The sequence below is a fragment of the Taudactylus pleione genome, unplaced genomic scaffold (assembly GCF_031769625.1).
Source record: "Taudactylus pleione unplaced genomic scaffold, aTauple2 ptg000007l, whole genome shotgun sequence".
NCBI lineage: Eukaryota > Metazoa > Chordata > Amphibia > Anura > Myobatrachidae > Taudactylus > Taudactylus pleione.
In genome coordinates, this window is record NW_028284410.1 from 23,677,151 (window position 1) to 23,693,109 (window position 15,959).

The 15,959-nt window shown below is 43.9% G+C and overlaps 1 long non-coding RNA gene across 3 annotated transcripts; it reads right to left on the bottom strand.

Moving 5' to 3' along the window:
- Nucleotides 1-3,808: 3,808 nt before the first annotated feature.
- LOC148542978 (uncharacterized) lies at nucleotides 3,809-11,706 on the bottom strand. Of its 3 annotated transcripts, none has more exons than XR_015875246.1 (3): nucleotides 11,488-11,706; nucleotides 9,794-9,884; nucleotides 3,809-4,328 (listed from the first exon to the last, which is right to left on the bottom strand). It is a non-coding gene; the product is annotated as an uncharacterized LOC148542978 (long non-coding RNA). The 3 variants fall into 3 exon arrangements; XR_015875249.1 differs by lacking the exon at nucleotides 11,488-11,706 and adding an exon at nucleotides 11,137-11,252; XR_015875248.1 differs by lacking the exon at nucleotides 11,488-11,706 and adding an exon at nucleotides 10,482-10,802.
- Nucleotides 11,707-15,959: the final 4,253 nt, after the last annotated feature.

Consider the following 15,959-nt stretch of genomic DNA (forward strand, 5'->3'; position numbering starts at 1 on the left):
CATGTGGGGTGATCTTGTATTTATAAGGTAAAACATTTGTTATCCCTTTCAAAAGTCATTAATGACTGAAATGTTAGACTAATATGCGTGGATAGACAGTAGATAGGGGACTTTTCCCCATTCAATTTACATAATTAGAGCCCAGCCTCCTCAGTCAGTGGTAACTACTAGTGGGAGCTAGGTGTGTTACTTGTTTTAAGAGCTTGAGGAAGCAGACAAGCCAGCAATGCACAATTTGCAACTCCGATTCTCAGCCTGGAGCCCACTGAAATGAATTCTCACCTGGTTTTATGCAAACTACTTGTCAATGACTTCCTGAACTCCACCCTAGAGCCTTTCCAGTCCAAAATGTTTCATACTAGTGTTCCCTTTTCCTGTTCTGCTACTTGCGCCATCAGCTCCATGTTCCTCTCAGATTTCTTCCACTCACCTACAAAAGCACCAACCACTCTTCTTAAATCTCCACTCACCCCCTCTGGAATGACCTATCAGACTTGCCTCCAACTTCCAAGTCATTATGACCCACCCCTTATACTCCTACTCCTAACTGCCCAACTTCTGATCTTCCCTCTTCATGTCTACCCATCCTTAGATTGTAAAATCCCAGGAACTCCCCATCTACATCAGTTTCTGGGTACAATATTATTATTATCGTTTATTTATATGGCGCCACAAGTGTTCCGCAGCGCTTTACAAAGTACATAACCAAAAAAGTGACTTACAGTGCAATACAATACAGTGCAGGAAAAGGATATAGATAATATACATTGATACATTGGTGGCCATAACACCCAAATAAGCAACAGCGCATAAGCAACCAAGTGTTAAGTGTCCTAGTGGTAAGAAGTAGATGAAAATAAAGTGAGAAGCACAAGAGGGTAGAGGGCCCTGCTCGCAAGAGCTTAATTCTCAAGGGGAGGGGCAGACAGACAGGCATGATACAGATGGGGAAGACAGGGAGGAGGGAGCATGTACTGTAGCAGCAAGTTAGGATGAGAGCTGGAAAGCATTGATGAAAGTAGTGTGTCTTGAGAGCCCGTTTGAAGGATTGTAGAGAGGTGGAGAATCTGATGGGGAGAGTTCCAAAGGTGGGGAGCAGCACAGGCAAAATCTTGGAGGTGGGAGTGGGAGGAAGTAATCAGTTGGCATGAGAGGCAACGTGCATTTGTTGAACGAAGAGGGCGGACAAGAGTGAAGGGAGATGAGGTCAGAGATGTAAATGGGAGAGGATTGGGTGAGGGTTTTGTAAGCGAGTCTGAGAACCTTGAATTGGGTTCTGAAGGGGAAGGGGAGCCAGTGGAGGGCTTGTAAGAGAGGGGAGGCAGATGTACAGCGTTTGGAGAGAAAGATGAGTCGAGCGGCAGCATTGAGGACAGATTGGAGAGGAGATGGGAGTTGGGGAGGCCAGATAGGAGGAGGTTACAGTAATCCAATCTGGACATGACCAGTGAGTGTATTAGAGTCTTAGTAGCATCCTGGGTGAGAAAGGGTCTGATCCTGGAAATATATTTGAGATGGAAACGACAGGACTGTGAGAGGTTCTGGATGTGTGGTTTGAAGGAGAGGGGAGTCCAGGATAGACTCAATGGTATATATTCAATGGTTTAGCCATTGATGGTTGTTTGATAATTTTCTTCCAATGGTGAGTAAGCATTGCAATGTCCAGTTCAGGTGTCCTGATTGATTAAGATGGACAGCCAGAATCCACCTCTCTTCCTTTCAACTCAGGGCTATAGTACTCGGCAGCGTAAGGTGAGGAAGAACATCCCTAACACTAGGCTGAAAAGAAGGGTGCGTTGGGATTGATTGAATGCACATCGGATGGACAAACAAAGACAAATCTTTTGAATCCACAGCTTTTGTCATCTGCAGCAGTGTAAATAGAATTTGGACCAAATCTGAAATCTTGGGCTTTCCTTCTATCCTTTGCCCACAGTGATTGCGGTGCAGCAGGGTTAGTCCAACCATATTTAATAAGGTAGCTCAATGAGCTACGTTTCCTTGCGTACGAATTGCATATCCAGTACAAAATGTTTGTTTTTGGTGGCCAGGAGAGCCCTGTAACCAAAAAGTCGTTTCTCTGTAAAACTCTAATGTGCAAATGACTATATAAATGGGTGATTTGGATAATTTTTCATGTGGACCTCATTACTTTAGCCATCAATATGAACATGTGTGCAGATCAGAAGTGCTAGATGTGTGTAAATGCTGTGTGTATATTGTAGCCATACACCACTTTCATACTGTTAGCATACAGAAGATCTGCCTAAAGTCATACATGCATTTATATCATCACGCCTAGACTACTGCAACGCCCTCTACCTCGGTCTCCCAGCAAAAGAATTACACCGCTTGCAGATGGTACAAAATGCAGCTGCCAGGCTATTAACCAACCAGCCCCGTTCCAGCCACATAACACCCATTCTCTACTCCCTTCACTGGCTGCCTGTCAGATGGCGAATTGCTTTCAAGATTGGATTAATAACTTACAAAGCCCTTCATGACCATGGCCCAGGGTACCTGAAACAGCTTCTGATTCCTTACTGTCCCACTCGATTACTGCGATCCATTGACGAAGGACTATTAACAGTACCTAGAATCTCACGGAATTCGTCTGGGGGTCGAGCTTTCAGTTTTGTGGCTCCAACCTTTTGGAACTCACTTCCCCGCACAGTTCGAGAGGCCTCCACTCTAGAATCCTTCAAAAATAGACTCAAAACTCACCTATTCACCCAAGCATTTCACTAATGTCCCTTGTTTAAGCTTATTTTGTATTTTGTACTGTAAATGTAAAGCACTTTGAGTCCTTAAGGAGAAAAGCGCTATATAAATAAAATGATTATTATTATTATTATACCTCTACACAATACTATCCAAAGGGTAAATTTATCTAGGCATTCGCTATGCTAGGTACACACCTGAACGCTATATGTTGTTCGTTCAAGCAACAAACTATATATCATTAGTGCGTCGGCAGTTGAGTACACCTGGTGTCTGAACGAGGTCATTCACAGAATTTTGTGATTGGTACTGCAGTACAGCCGATGATGATATATCTAGTGCAGAGTTTCTCAAACTCGGTTCTCAGGACCCCACACAGGTCACGTTTTCCAGGTCTCCTGGCAGGTGCACAGGTGTAGTCATTACTCACTGACAAATTTTAAAAGACCCACAGGTGGACCTAATTATTTCACTTGTGATTCTGTGAGATTTGGAAAACATGCACTGTTTGGGGTCCTGAGGCCCAAGTTTGAGAACCTGTGATCTAGTGGCTATGTAGTTTCATCTGGCTGGCTGTACTGCCGACCTGTCAATATGTCGCCTACAGAAGCCAATAAATTAAGTCACAAGTGGGCGGGCATATTCAAATGGGTCTTCTGGCCACACATAAGCCATATTGGTAAATAGGTATGCACTTACCAATCTTTAAAATCGGTAAGCCAAGTGTGTACCCAGCATTAGACTCCTAGACTAATAGGCTACAATGGGATAACACCATCTAGTGTTAAAATGCGAAGATGCTCCCATCTGAAATTGTTACAAAGGGAAATGCAGGTTGGAAGCATGGTGGGGAGGTCTGATTTAATTTTTGTTACTTACATTTAGAGAACAAGCCCAAACTTGTGTCTTACTAGCATCAGGAACTCACTGTATGCATTAAATCATTCTAGTTTTACATAGGACCTTAAACAAATGGTTATTGCTAGATGTAATGTATGAGCCCTTAATAATAACAAGATAAATACCACAAGTTAAATTTTTTTTTATTAAGAGTATTTCTTTAATCAAATTAGCAACTCAAGCAGTGTAATGTTTATACTCAGGAGGTTTAAAAAAAGAAATTTAGAATGAAAAAAAAAAAGTCTCAACTATTGCAATACAGTGTATAAGTAACAATATGGCGTGTGCAAAGTCTACATATGAAAAAATGAGATGTCAGAATCTATCTCCATGCACTGAAAAAAATATATACTATATAGGTATTTACAAATAAACATGGTTCCCCACCTGAAAATCTTGTATCCATCACGAACTAGGCCAAAATCTTCAAAATAAGACCTGATATTCAATAAAACTACCAACATACAAACCTTTCCCCAAATGTCTGGTTCAGCAACCAGTACAATACCCTTACCCCCCAAAATGTCCATAAACAAAGGTGATCATGCTCTGCTTTTGTGCATAGATTTTGGAGACAAGCTTTTTGAAAAGATTTTAGCTTCATTGGTCACAGGGTGCCACAGCATGTAAGGGCTCTTATGTTTGGATTTCAATACTTGGTCTCTGATAACATTTTCTGCCTTCTTTGAAGAGTCAGTGTCTGAACCCTGTATATTAGAAGAAACAAAAAAGTGAATTGGGTTGACAATGAAAAACTGTGATAACTGGGAGACAAAGTGGGTAAAGATTGGGGGGTAACATGGGAGAAGTCTGGAAGATGGGAGGGAGTAATGAGTATCAGTGGAAAGTAGAGGCAGGAGGGAGAGGAGGTTGAAGGTATAGGAGGGAGGGGAAATAATGACAGCTTAGTAGAGGTATTTTCTAACTGCAGTATTACCCCTGCATTAACCTAATGCATCTGACAAAAATAAGATCATCAATTTAGCCTCTTTACACATGCATATAAAAAAAATTCAAAGGTTTCAATTATATATGCACCATTTTCCACCATGGTATGAGTGGTGACAAAAATATATGATCTTGAACACGTGGGGGGAGCTCGAGAGAACCAAAGTGTCAGGTGGCTTCTATTAATGATAACTCCCCATAACCAGCCCATAGTGTGCTTTGTGAAAGCTTGTTCAGACTTCCTGCATTCCTTGGTACTGTCAACAGTTCAATATACTGGACATACTTCAGAGCTGAATCCAAATGTTTACATCTAACAAACTTTATTGCAGTAAGCCAGCCACCATAGAGAGATTCAGGGAGGCCATGTATTAAGTGCAGAAATGCCACTATTGTTCTGGATCCCAATCGCGGCAGACAATTTTTAATGAAAATATCCCCACTATGTACACAGGGGAACTTGCAGGGACAGTGGTTGCTGTAACCGCTGTCCCTGTGAGTTATATTCCCGGCATTTTGTTGAAGTCTTTCACATTTGTAAAATATTTCTCTGGGGGAAGCTGGCACAACGCATGCACACAGTGACAACTCTAGCCACCAGCCGGAGGAAGATTTCCTTCCTACTTGTAAGTCGGCTTAAAAGCAGTTTACACCATCTGTAGATGGTGTAAACCGAAGGGGCCAAACTTCGATAAGCTTCACTTTTTGGAGTTTGTTACATAGGGGGGCAGATTGTAGTCCCCATTGAAAATAATGGGGAATGTGATCTGCAGTGCTAATTAGCACTCTGTTGCCGATTTCTGTGAAGTCTCCTGCATTGTGATATTAGTACATAACAATTCATAAAAATTATGCAGAAACTACAGTTTCTACATAACTTTATGAAAATAGCTTGATACATACAGTGTTCTTCCCAGAAAATCTTTCCAGCCGGGTGGCATCAAGAAGTAGCCGGGTGGGGGCCTTCGCAATAATAAAATGTTTTAAACCCTGACCTTATAATGATTTGAATTAACATTTTATATATTAATTCTCTTATTATTAGAGGCCCAGTCGTCTGATTATGAATAAGCTGCAAAGTCTGTAAGAGCTGGTCCTTTTTATACAGCTCCCAGATACTGTCCCCACTTGCGGCTCCCAATGTGGCGGGTGGTACGCGGTTTCTTACCGGGTGGTGCACCCGCCAAAAACAGCCTGGGGAGAACACTGACATAGGCCCCTTAAAGTGGAGACTGTTGTAGAACATCCAGATAAAGCTTATTACAGCAATCTACAAAACTATACAGCAGACTTCCACACACTTATCCAAGAGTAGTGATAGATCTTGTTATGTGGTCAGTGGTGAACGCTCATTCAATTTTGTACTCAGCTGAGGAGAAAAAAAAACAACACAATACCAGTTATGTGTTCAAGAGTTTGTTCTGAGCTCTAACTACAGGTCATACAGTTTTATAGATTTCTACAGACAGAATGATCTCACATGGGGCTCTATTTACTACAATCCGCATTGGTAATGCAGATTGTAGTGTGATATTACCGAGGGAATTCGCTTTGCGAATTCAGGCAATATCACAGGGATTTACTACAAATCCCTTGCAGGGACAGAGCTTGCGATAAAGCTCTGTCCCTGCTAATCCCCTTCGGAGCCTTATCACGGTATTTTCGCAAAAAATACCGTGATTAAGTGCCCGCGCATGCGCCGACCGTTCGCCGCAGCTACCCCCCCTCCGGCGCTAAGCCCCGCCCATGGCGCTAAGCCCCTCCCCCACGATCGCGGCCCCCCCCCTCCCCGCGACCCCCCCTCCCTTAATAGCACTTACCTGCATGCTCCAGGCCTCCGGTGATGTCTTCCATTCCTCCGGTCAAGTGATCTCCCATACTGCACTGGGGCCCGATCACCTGATGACCGGGCAGCAGTGCACTGTGGGAGACCAGCTGACCGGAGGGGAGTCATCACCGGAGGCCCGATCACCGGTCCCTGGAGTCAGGTAAGTAATTTTTTTTTTTTACTATTTTTTTTTTCTTTTTTTTTACAGTAATCAGCTTGCGGTCTGTTTAGACCACACAGCTGATTACAGGGACCGACTCCCGGCTCTGCTCTCCCCGTTAGAGCAGGGCAGGAGGCCGGTAACCGGGGGAGACCCTGGATAACGCCACCTCCAGGTGGCATTATTATCACAGGGCTTTCCCCGGTATGTTTTTCACATTTATTTTTAGTAACTATGGTCAGATCACATTTCCCATTACAATTATGGGAAATGCGATCTGCTTTACTAAAAATAAGTGATACTTAGGGGTTGGAGTAGAATTTTACGAATTCTACTCCAATTGCCCTGTAATAACTATAGGTGATACTAAAATAATGTGAAAAGGGTGTGAAAACACCCTTTTTCACATTATTTTAGTAAAAATAATGTTGATAAATAGAGCCCAATGTAACATAAGCAATTCTTCTAAAATTCTTCTAAAAACACTCATTGTTCCTTTTCTATAATTGCAGGAGTGAAGCACATTATAGGGCGTAAGCATAAATCATTATCTATGGAACAATCCAATCTCTCTAGTCTACGAAGGTCACTAAAACTGGTCTCTAGCTGAATTCAGAATTTACACACTTATGTATAACTTTTAAAGGAATACACCATCATGTTACAAAATGGAGTCTCATGTGGATAGTCTAAGATCAACTTTCTCAGTAGGATTTCCACAATAGCCAACTTCATAACCACAAGCATTTTTTTTTTCTTTTATTGCTTTTATTGTATGGAAACACGCCCAACACTATTTTTCACTCTGGGCCTGATTCAGAGCCGGACGATCTGAACGAGCGCCCGCTCTGAATCAGGGCGTTTTGTTTTTTTTGTTGCGTCCTCCTGGACGCTCGCATAGCTGTGGGTTACCACCCACAGCTTATTCGAGCGTCCATGATGATGGTCGCGATGGTCAAGACCATCGGGCTTGCGACGAGACCCTGCGGTAGGGTCTCGCTGCCGCAAGCCCTGGAGTGATTTTGGCTCTATCAGAGCCAAAATCACTCCCACTGACATCACTAGTGATGTCAGTGGGGCCGGACCCAGACGGTAGGCGTTCCCATGGGAACGCCTCTGTCTGAGCAGCCACGCCCCCCGGCACGCCCACCAAAGGGGGCGTGCTGTCACTCACCATCGACAGCACGCCCCCTTTGGTGCGAGACCCCGAGCGACGGCTTCCCCGTCGCTCGCCGGGTCTCGCGCATGCGCACAACGGAGCAGCCTCCGTCGGGCGCATGCACATTTGGGTACCATCGACCCGCTTGCATCTGAATGAGACCCTCTGTGTTATTGGAACACTAATTGTTCTGGTTTACACTAACATGCAGTAAACATGGGAGCCTACTGCAATAGGGATTACGATCTGACCCCTAAGTACCAAACTCCAAAAAGCGGAGTTTGGCCCCTTTGGTTTATACCATCCTCAGATGGCGTAAACCGCTTTATGCCTATGGTGGTATTCTCGAAGGGGAGGGGGATCTTCCACAGCCTCCATCTGGCTATGGCAACTGAACCTTTAAGTAAAAAATGACAGTGTTGCGATACAGAGTGATAACTGCAGCAATTATTGATACATAGGCCCCTTTATCTGCTAAAACTGTGAATGCACAGCGCAATACTCATGCAAGCAATAACGGAGATTTAAATGGACAGCTCATTCTCAGCTAACAAAGCTGTTGTGTTGTAGCGCATGAGATTTCTTGTTTCCACCTTTACAAACAGAAATACCTGCCAATTTTAGTTTCTAATACTTGTCAGAAATAGACTGACTCCTTTTCGGAGTTAACCCTTCCATTTGAGTGAGGATAGAAAGACAATGCTAGCTTAAATTTACCAATATCACTGCCTTGTTTATACACAATAAAAACTAGTGTTGCCATCAAAATCCTAGCGCCAAGTAAAGTCAATAACAAGTTATGTACTGCTTGTCATTGACAACTAGTGTACTAGCCACAGGTCACTAGAGCCAGTCTAAATACAAGTGGCGCACTCTGCGTTCCTCAATTGAAAACACCCAGTTTGAAAATTCTGACGACGAGGTGCTGCAAGATTGTAACATTTTTGTTGCAGCCTGGTCCACAAAGCAATAGGGAAATGAGCAAACATAAGCAAATAAAGATGGGCTGTCCTGTACATGTGCAGCTTACTAGGACCACATATTTCAGTGCCGGGTGTTAGGTCACCTAGCCAATCACAGGTGAACACAGAGGATGAAACCTATATGCCTCTTATTTTACACACAAGGAGGTCAACCCAATATAGTGGCATATTCACTTAGGTGTGAAAAGTCCCGTACTTTTCGCATGCAGGACTTTTAGTCGACATCGCCGGTTTTTTAAGTGCGAAAAAGTATCGTGCTTGTCCCCACTTATCCCCTTGTTCAATTGGAAATCTGCGAAGACGGGACCCGTCGAAACTGTAACATGCGAAAAGTAGTCAGATATGGGGAAATCAGCCCGACACCCTCCAAAAGATGCACTGACATTGGGGATCACACTAGATACCCCCGAATAGGCCTGCTTAAGGTATTTGGGGTACTTAAATGATCTCAATAGCTGCTATTTAGCATCTTTGCAAAAGTGGTGAAGAAGAGCATTTAGCAGTTTTTTTGGGTGGAAATAAGTTGTCCCAGCAAATTTGGGGTACATGAAAATGGGTGCTAGCATATTTGAAATTTGCTAAAGTGAACTTTTAAAAACCGTAAAAATATCCACCTGCCGCAACCACCTGCAAACTTAAAAACACCTGGGGCATACTTGGGGGAGTCCATTGGAATCTAATTAGCTAGTTTTTAAGTTTGTCCCCCAACTTTGGACTTTTTCAACCACCCAAAATGAAACAAATTTTTTTCGGTGATCTATAGTATTTTTTTAACTTTTTTTGACACAGTTTACCTTTGGGGGACTGTCCCAAGGGTGCTGGGGGATTTCTGAGGATTGCACCCCAAAACACCAGTTCTGCACTTTTTTTCGAGACCTATTCAGAGACAAAACTTTTTTGCAGGTTCCAATGCATTGAGTTTCCGCACTGGCGAAAAGTCTACGGAATTGAATACGAAGGAAACTTTTCACATGGCGAATTGATGTCACTCGTGATACTTTATCACAGAAAACGGCTTTTCGCACCTAACTGAATACGGCCATAAGAGCGAGTTTGCATCATGAAACAAGCATATGTCATGTACATGTGCTCACCCGAGAAATTAGCGATTCAATAAGAAATCCCAATTTGCGGTACTCTCAGCAAGGTTGCGCAACTTTTCGAAGTTCTTCTTCTAAAAGCGATCTACGAGAAATGCATGAAAATGTGGGAAACCATCCTGGACCCCTCAAAAGTGACAACTGACATAGCAGGACCATATAAAAGGCTGTTAGTATCCACGAGGAAAGTACTTGGAGATTCTTAAAAGGTGCACTTTTTAATAATGGTTTGCCAGTAAGTGTTTTTCAGTAAAGTCTTTCCAGCATTTTGGGTACATAAAAATGTCTGTATAGCAATGTTTTTAGCATTTTCATATACTTTAGTGCACAGGTTCTCAAACTCGGTCCTCAGGACCCCAAACAGTGCAAGTGAAATAATTATCTCCACCTGTGGATCTTTTTAAAATGTGTCAGTGAATAATGAATACACCTGTGCACCTGTTGAGCGACCTGGAAAACATGACCCGTGTGGGGTCCTGAGGACCGAGTTTGAGAACCACTGCTTTAGTGAAAAGTTGAAAACTCTTATTTGCAAACTCAAAACTCCTTCATAATCACAACAGTACACCTCCACATACCTCCCACATCAGTTAACCCATTATTCAGCTCAGGGCCAGTGCTAAGTGTCTCAGTATCCAGTGCCATCCTTCCCACCCCCTGCACCCCTTCCCCCTGTGCTTACCAGTAACACCAGCGGGAGGTCAGGGTTAGTCCTGAGCCAGCCAGGTTGTGACAGCGGCTGCTGGATAGTGCACTGTGCTGCCGCAGCGGCCACCTGACTGCCCTGGCGCCCGCACACACTTAACGTGCCTGGAGCAGACCCTGATTCAGCATTCTAAGGAAATCCCCATGAAACCTGAAATTTCTTTTTTGGCCAAGTTATGAAACTTAAACCCCTCCAAGGGAGCGATTATTTATTGGGAGAAAGTTTGGAATTGGGTTGCAAAGGTAATTTGCAGTGCATATTTGCCATGAGAGCTCACACCGGAACCCAACTCGTATCTAATTGGATTTACCCCAATGAGTTAACAGGGGACTATAAAAAATAATGTGTGTGTATATATATATATATATATATATATATATATATTATATATATATATAAATATACACACACATATTTATATATTAATTATCCCACAGGACTGCACATCATGCCAGGTCACCCAACAGGTTCACCAAGGACAATCCCTGAAGATGCAATGCAAAGACTTCTTGCTTTCTTTAACCGTTAAAAATATATATATATAATAATATATATTAAGTAAGGTAAAGTCTTATACAGTTTTGCCCTGTACTTCCAAAATCTTTAAAAAGATAGAACAGCACAAACTCACCAATTGCGACATTGTTACCACCCCCATCTCTCTCAGTGACCAATTACATCAAAGGGATGCACACACAGTCACGTGCCTATAGGGATTTACTTTAATCACAAAACACTGCTTGAACCAGACCCCTCCTTACACGAAGCACAGCTGCTGCGTCACCCGTCAAGTTCTGCAGCTGACAGATCATAAAATGGTGGCGGCAGAGGAGCCAGATCCGAGATGGCGTCTGCCCTCAGCAGAGCCGAGTACTGACGGCTACATGAATCCATAATCACAATACTACAGCTGCAGAGCAGTATACTTATTGCCCTAACAAAAGCCCAGAGGGAGCGTCACACACCCCTAATAAATGCAGACCTCCAAGTCACCGCGCGTGTCATGCCGAGGCTCCTGGATTTCCAGCTCCACAGTGCGAGTCATGGAGAAAATCTGCTACATTGGAAGGGGACAAAATATAGTCCATCCCGGATCTGCACACACAGTGACAGAGCACCTAACTAATACGCGGCACTGAGTCTGCTCAACCTTCCCGACAGCAGCTGTCGAGGCGATTATTTCTTATTGGATGAGCCTCATTGTGTACTTATAATTGGATGTCAAGAGGCGCCGCTGTAGTCGGGGAAAGTTCTATCATAGAGATTCTATAGAACAGTGGTGTCAAACCCGGGCCCTTCAGCTTTTGTGGAACTACATATCCCAGCATGCCCTGCCACAGATTTAGCATGCCATAACAGCACTGCATGCTGGGATGTGTAGTTCGACTACACCTGGAGGGCCTGAGTTTGACACCACTGCTATAGAACTTTGGGACATCAAAAGAAAACATTGGAAGTACCGATGTTTTTAACATTTAAATTTTAGGCATGGGACATCGAAACAAAACATTGGAAGTAGCTATGTTTTTTTACTTTGAATACAAAACATTTAGATATAAACATTGATTCTCTGGAACCGATGTTTCTGATTTTTTTAATCAAACTCTGGGCCTGATTCAGATCAGCTCGCAAGTGGGTCGATCGTTAAGCAGTGCGCACGTGCGAGCCTCGGAGCGAGCGAGAAATCACTCCGGCGCTCGCATACAAAAGTGACGGCTGTCGATGTTGATCGACAGCTCGCCCCGTTTGGTAGGCGGGTCGGGGGGGTGGCTTGCAAAATGGAGGCGTTCCCGAAGGAACGCCTGCCGTTTGTAGACGGCACCACTGACATCACGAGTGATGTCAGTGGTGAAATTTCGGCTCTATTAGAGCCAGAAGCTCACTGGGGCTTGCAGCCACGAGACCCTACCACAAGGGTCTCGTCGCAAGCCCGGTGGTCCATCACCTAGCCACTCGCATAAGCTGTGGGTGGTCACCCACAGCTATGCGAGCGGCCAGGAGGCCGTCTTTCAAAAAAAAAAGTGACACCCTGATTCAGAGCGTCCGGCTCTGAATCAGGTCCTCTATACTTAAACATAAAATAGGCTACTAAACATTTAAAATAATTGTTATACTATGGGGGGTATTCAATTAGGCTGCGAAAAGTCTTTGAAAAAAACGGGTAAGTTTTCACCATGTTTTACATGGTGAAAAAAGTGCAGAATTGGGGTTTAGGGGTGCAGGCTTAAATAAAAGAGCATGCACCCCTGGGAATAGCCCCTAAAAATGAACTGTGTAAAAAAAAAATATAGGGACACCCCAAAAAAATAATTTTTATTTTTGGGTTAAAAATAAATAAATATGGGGAACAAGTTTTAAATAAAAAATTAATTCAGAGGGGTATGCGGCAGGTGTTTAAAAGAATGCGGGTGGTAGTAGAAGGTGCATTTTTTAATATGCTTACACCCTTTTTCATGTACCCTGAATTTGATGGGCATAGTTATTTTTTGCCCCAAAAAAACCTCAGTGGTATTCTTCATCACTTCTTCGAAGTAGGGAAAAAAACACCTGCCGTGGCTATTTAAAAACCCTAATTACCTTCTGCAGGAAAAAACAGGGGTACCCACAGTGATCCCCCTTGTCAGGACATCATTATGGGGGGTCCTAGGATGAATTCCCCAAAATTCCCTATTTTTCCCGATACCTTTCCGCCGGCTCCCGTTTTCACTGATTCCTAATTGAATACAGGGATAAAGCGGGCACGCGCCCGATACTTTATCCCCGGGAAAACCTCCGATGTGGAGTGAAAAGTCCAGCAAGGACTTTTCGTTCCAAATTGAATACGGCCCTATGTCTATCTTCATGGAGGCAAACAGAATATATTATTATTATCCTTTATATGGCGCAACAAGGGTTCCGCAGCGCCTTACAAAGTACAGAAACAAATGAGCACACAAGACAACAGTTATTAACAGTACAGAGAATGCAGGACAAGTACATGATTTATAAACATTGCTGCATAACACCTAAATAAGCAGCAGGGTGTCAGTAACCAAGTTTTAGTTGCCATTGTAAATGACAGTAAAAGTAAGGCAAGAAGAAGCACGTGAGGGAAGAGGGCCCTGCTCGCGAGAGCTTACATTCTAAGGGGAGGGTCAGACAAACTGGGGTGACACAGATGGGCTAGATAGTGAGGAAGGAGCATAGAGTAGTGGGTTAGGATGAGCACTGGAAAGCATTGAGGAAGAAATGGGTCTTGAGAGCCCATTTGAAGATTAAGAGCCAGGAAGCCAAGTGATGGAGGAATTTTGAACGACGGCCAGGGAGACAAAAAAAGGCAGCTACTCGGAGAAGTAGGAAGTGGCAAATGTAATGAGTGTCGAATGGAAAGAATGATATGGAGGGTTCAGAAGGTAAGACTTGGTAGGAGTGACCCAAGGATAGCAGGACCCCAAGACCACCACCCTGGATACCTCCAGGCCAGGGTGTGTGAGGGAAAGCTGCAGGAGCAGTGGTGTCAGATGGGTAAATCCAGGGTTTGGTGATGGCGAGGAGAATCAAGGCGTTGCAGATGAAGTGCTCATAAACGGGGACCAGTTTATTGTAGACAAAACTGGCTTTCCAGGGGGAACAGGAGAGAGCGACAGAGTTAAGAGGCGAGAGGAGAATGAGCTTATTAGGGTTGATGTAGTGTGGAGGTGATATTGATCTAGAGCAGGGGGATAAGGAGTATGGGGTTATGTGGCTGGCTTCTGAATGAAGAAGGGTGACAGCGGTGGTAGGTCAGGTGGAGGGTTAGTGTGTGGGGGGGAAGAGGACAGGTAACTTGGAGAAAAGAGAGGGTGCAGGGTTTAGTGGTGGTGCAGCAGGACCATGGTGGAAGAGAAGTGAATAATACTACAGTTGTGGGAGATGCAGTGGAGAGACTTATTGGAGCATACACATGGTCAGATTTGTCAGATGAACGATTTTACCAAAGTTTTGAACGATTTTTGACTGCATTAAAAATGAATGGAATCGTCCAAGTCTGACTGCAAACACATCAGATGTCAGATATCGTTATCTGACAAACGGGAACGCGCATCGTTCATCGTTCAGGCATGTCAGATATGTCAGATTTTCCTTCAGATATGAACGACTGAACGATTTTTAAATCGTTATCGTTCAGATCTGAAGGAAAAATCTGACCGTGTGTATGCACCATTATATGTGATGAAGAGAGACAGAGGAGGGGGAGAACGTAGAGGGGACTATGGATGGAGAAAAGAGGTGAAAACTGGTGGTAGAGGAGAAAATAATGTAGCAGCTGAGTGAGGGAGGAGTAGAAGAGACATAGGCCCTCATTCAGAGGCGCTCGCAAGAAGCGAGCGCTCATTCTGAATGAGGGCGGCCGCTTGTATTTTTAAGTGCGGCCTCCTGGTCGCTAGCTGAGCTGTGGGGTACACTTGTAGTTTCCAGATATATATTTATTTATTTGCACATGCACTTTTTCACTCATATGGTTTATATATACCACCTGACACATTCAGTAGTAATTGTTAATAGGTTTCACCTTCACTTAGCAAACTAGTCGCTATTTAGTCAATTCAGTTTAAATTCATTGTCTATCAATACTTTTACCAGTATTTTAATATTGACTTAGAGCTGACGCCACAATATTTTATGCTTAGTTTGCTACAATTTTAAACACTAAATTGTATATCACTATTCACTTTTATTATTGGCGCCGTACCCACCTATTTCTTTATATATATATATATACACACACACGTGTATGTATATATATATATATTCTGTTCGCCTCCATGAAGATAGACATAGTGGCCCTCATTCAGAGGCGCTCGCAAAATGCGAGTGCTCGTTCTGAATGTGGGCGGCCGCTTGTATTTTGAAGTGCAGCTTCCTGGTCGCTAGCTATGCTGTGGGTTACCACCCACAGCTTTAGCGACCAACCAGGTTGATGGTCGCGATGGTCTTGACCATAGCGACCATCGGGGCTTGCGCCGGGACCCTAAGGTTGGGTCTCGGCAACCGCAAGCCCCAAGGAGCTTCCTGCTCTGATCGGGAGGAAGCTCCCCACTGACATCACTGCTGATATCAGTGCGGCCGCCCACAAAACGGCAGGTGTTCCTTAAGGAATGCCTCCGTTTGTGAAACCACCCCCCCGGCATGCCTACAAGACGGGCCAGGCCGTCATTCAACATCGACAGATGGCCCTTTTGTAGTGAGCTCCGGAACCTAAACATTGACCTGGTTGCGAGCGCTCAGCGCTTGCGACTGGGTCTGAATGAGGGCCATAGTGTACATGAGGCAGTTGGGGGTGGGGATTCAGTAGTAGTAATGTGTGTGAGATGAGGGAGCAGTACAGTTCAAAGGTCAAAATCAGATAAAAGGAAGAAAAGCGCTGGATATGTAAAGGCACAACTACAAAAGTATATTATAAACAAAAAAGGAGTTTAGAGCTGTTAACGTAGC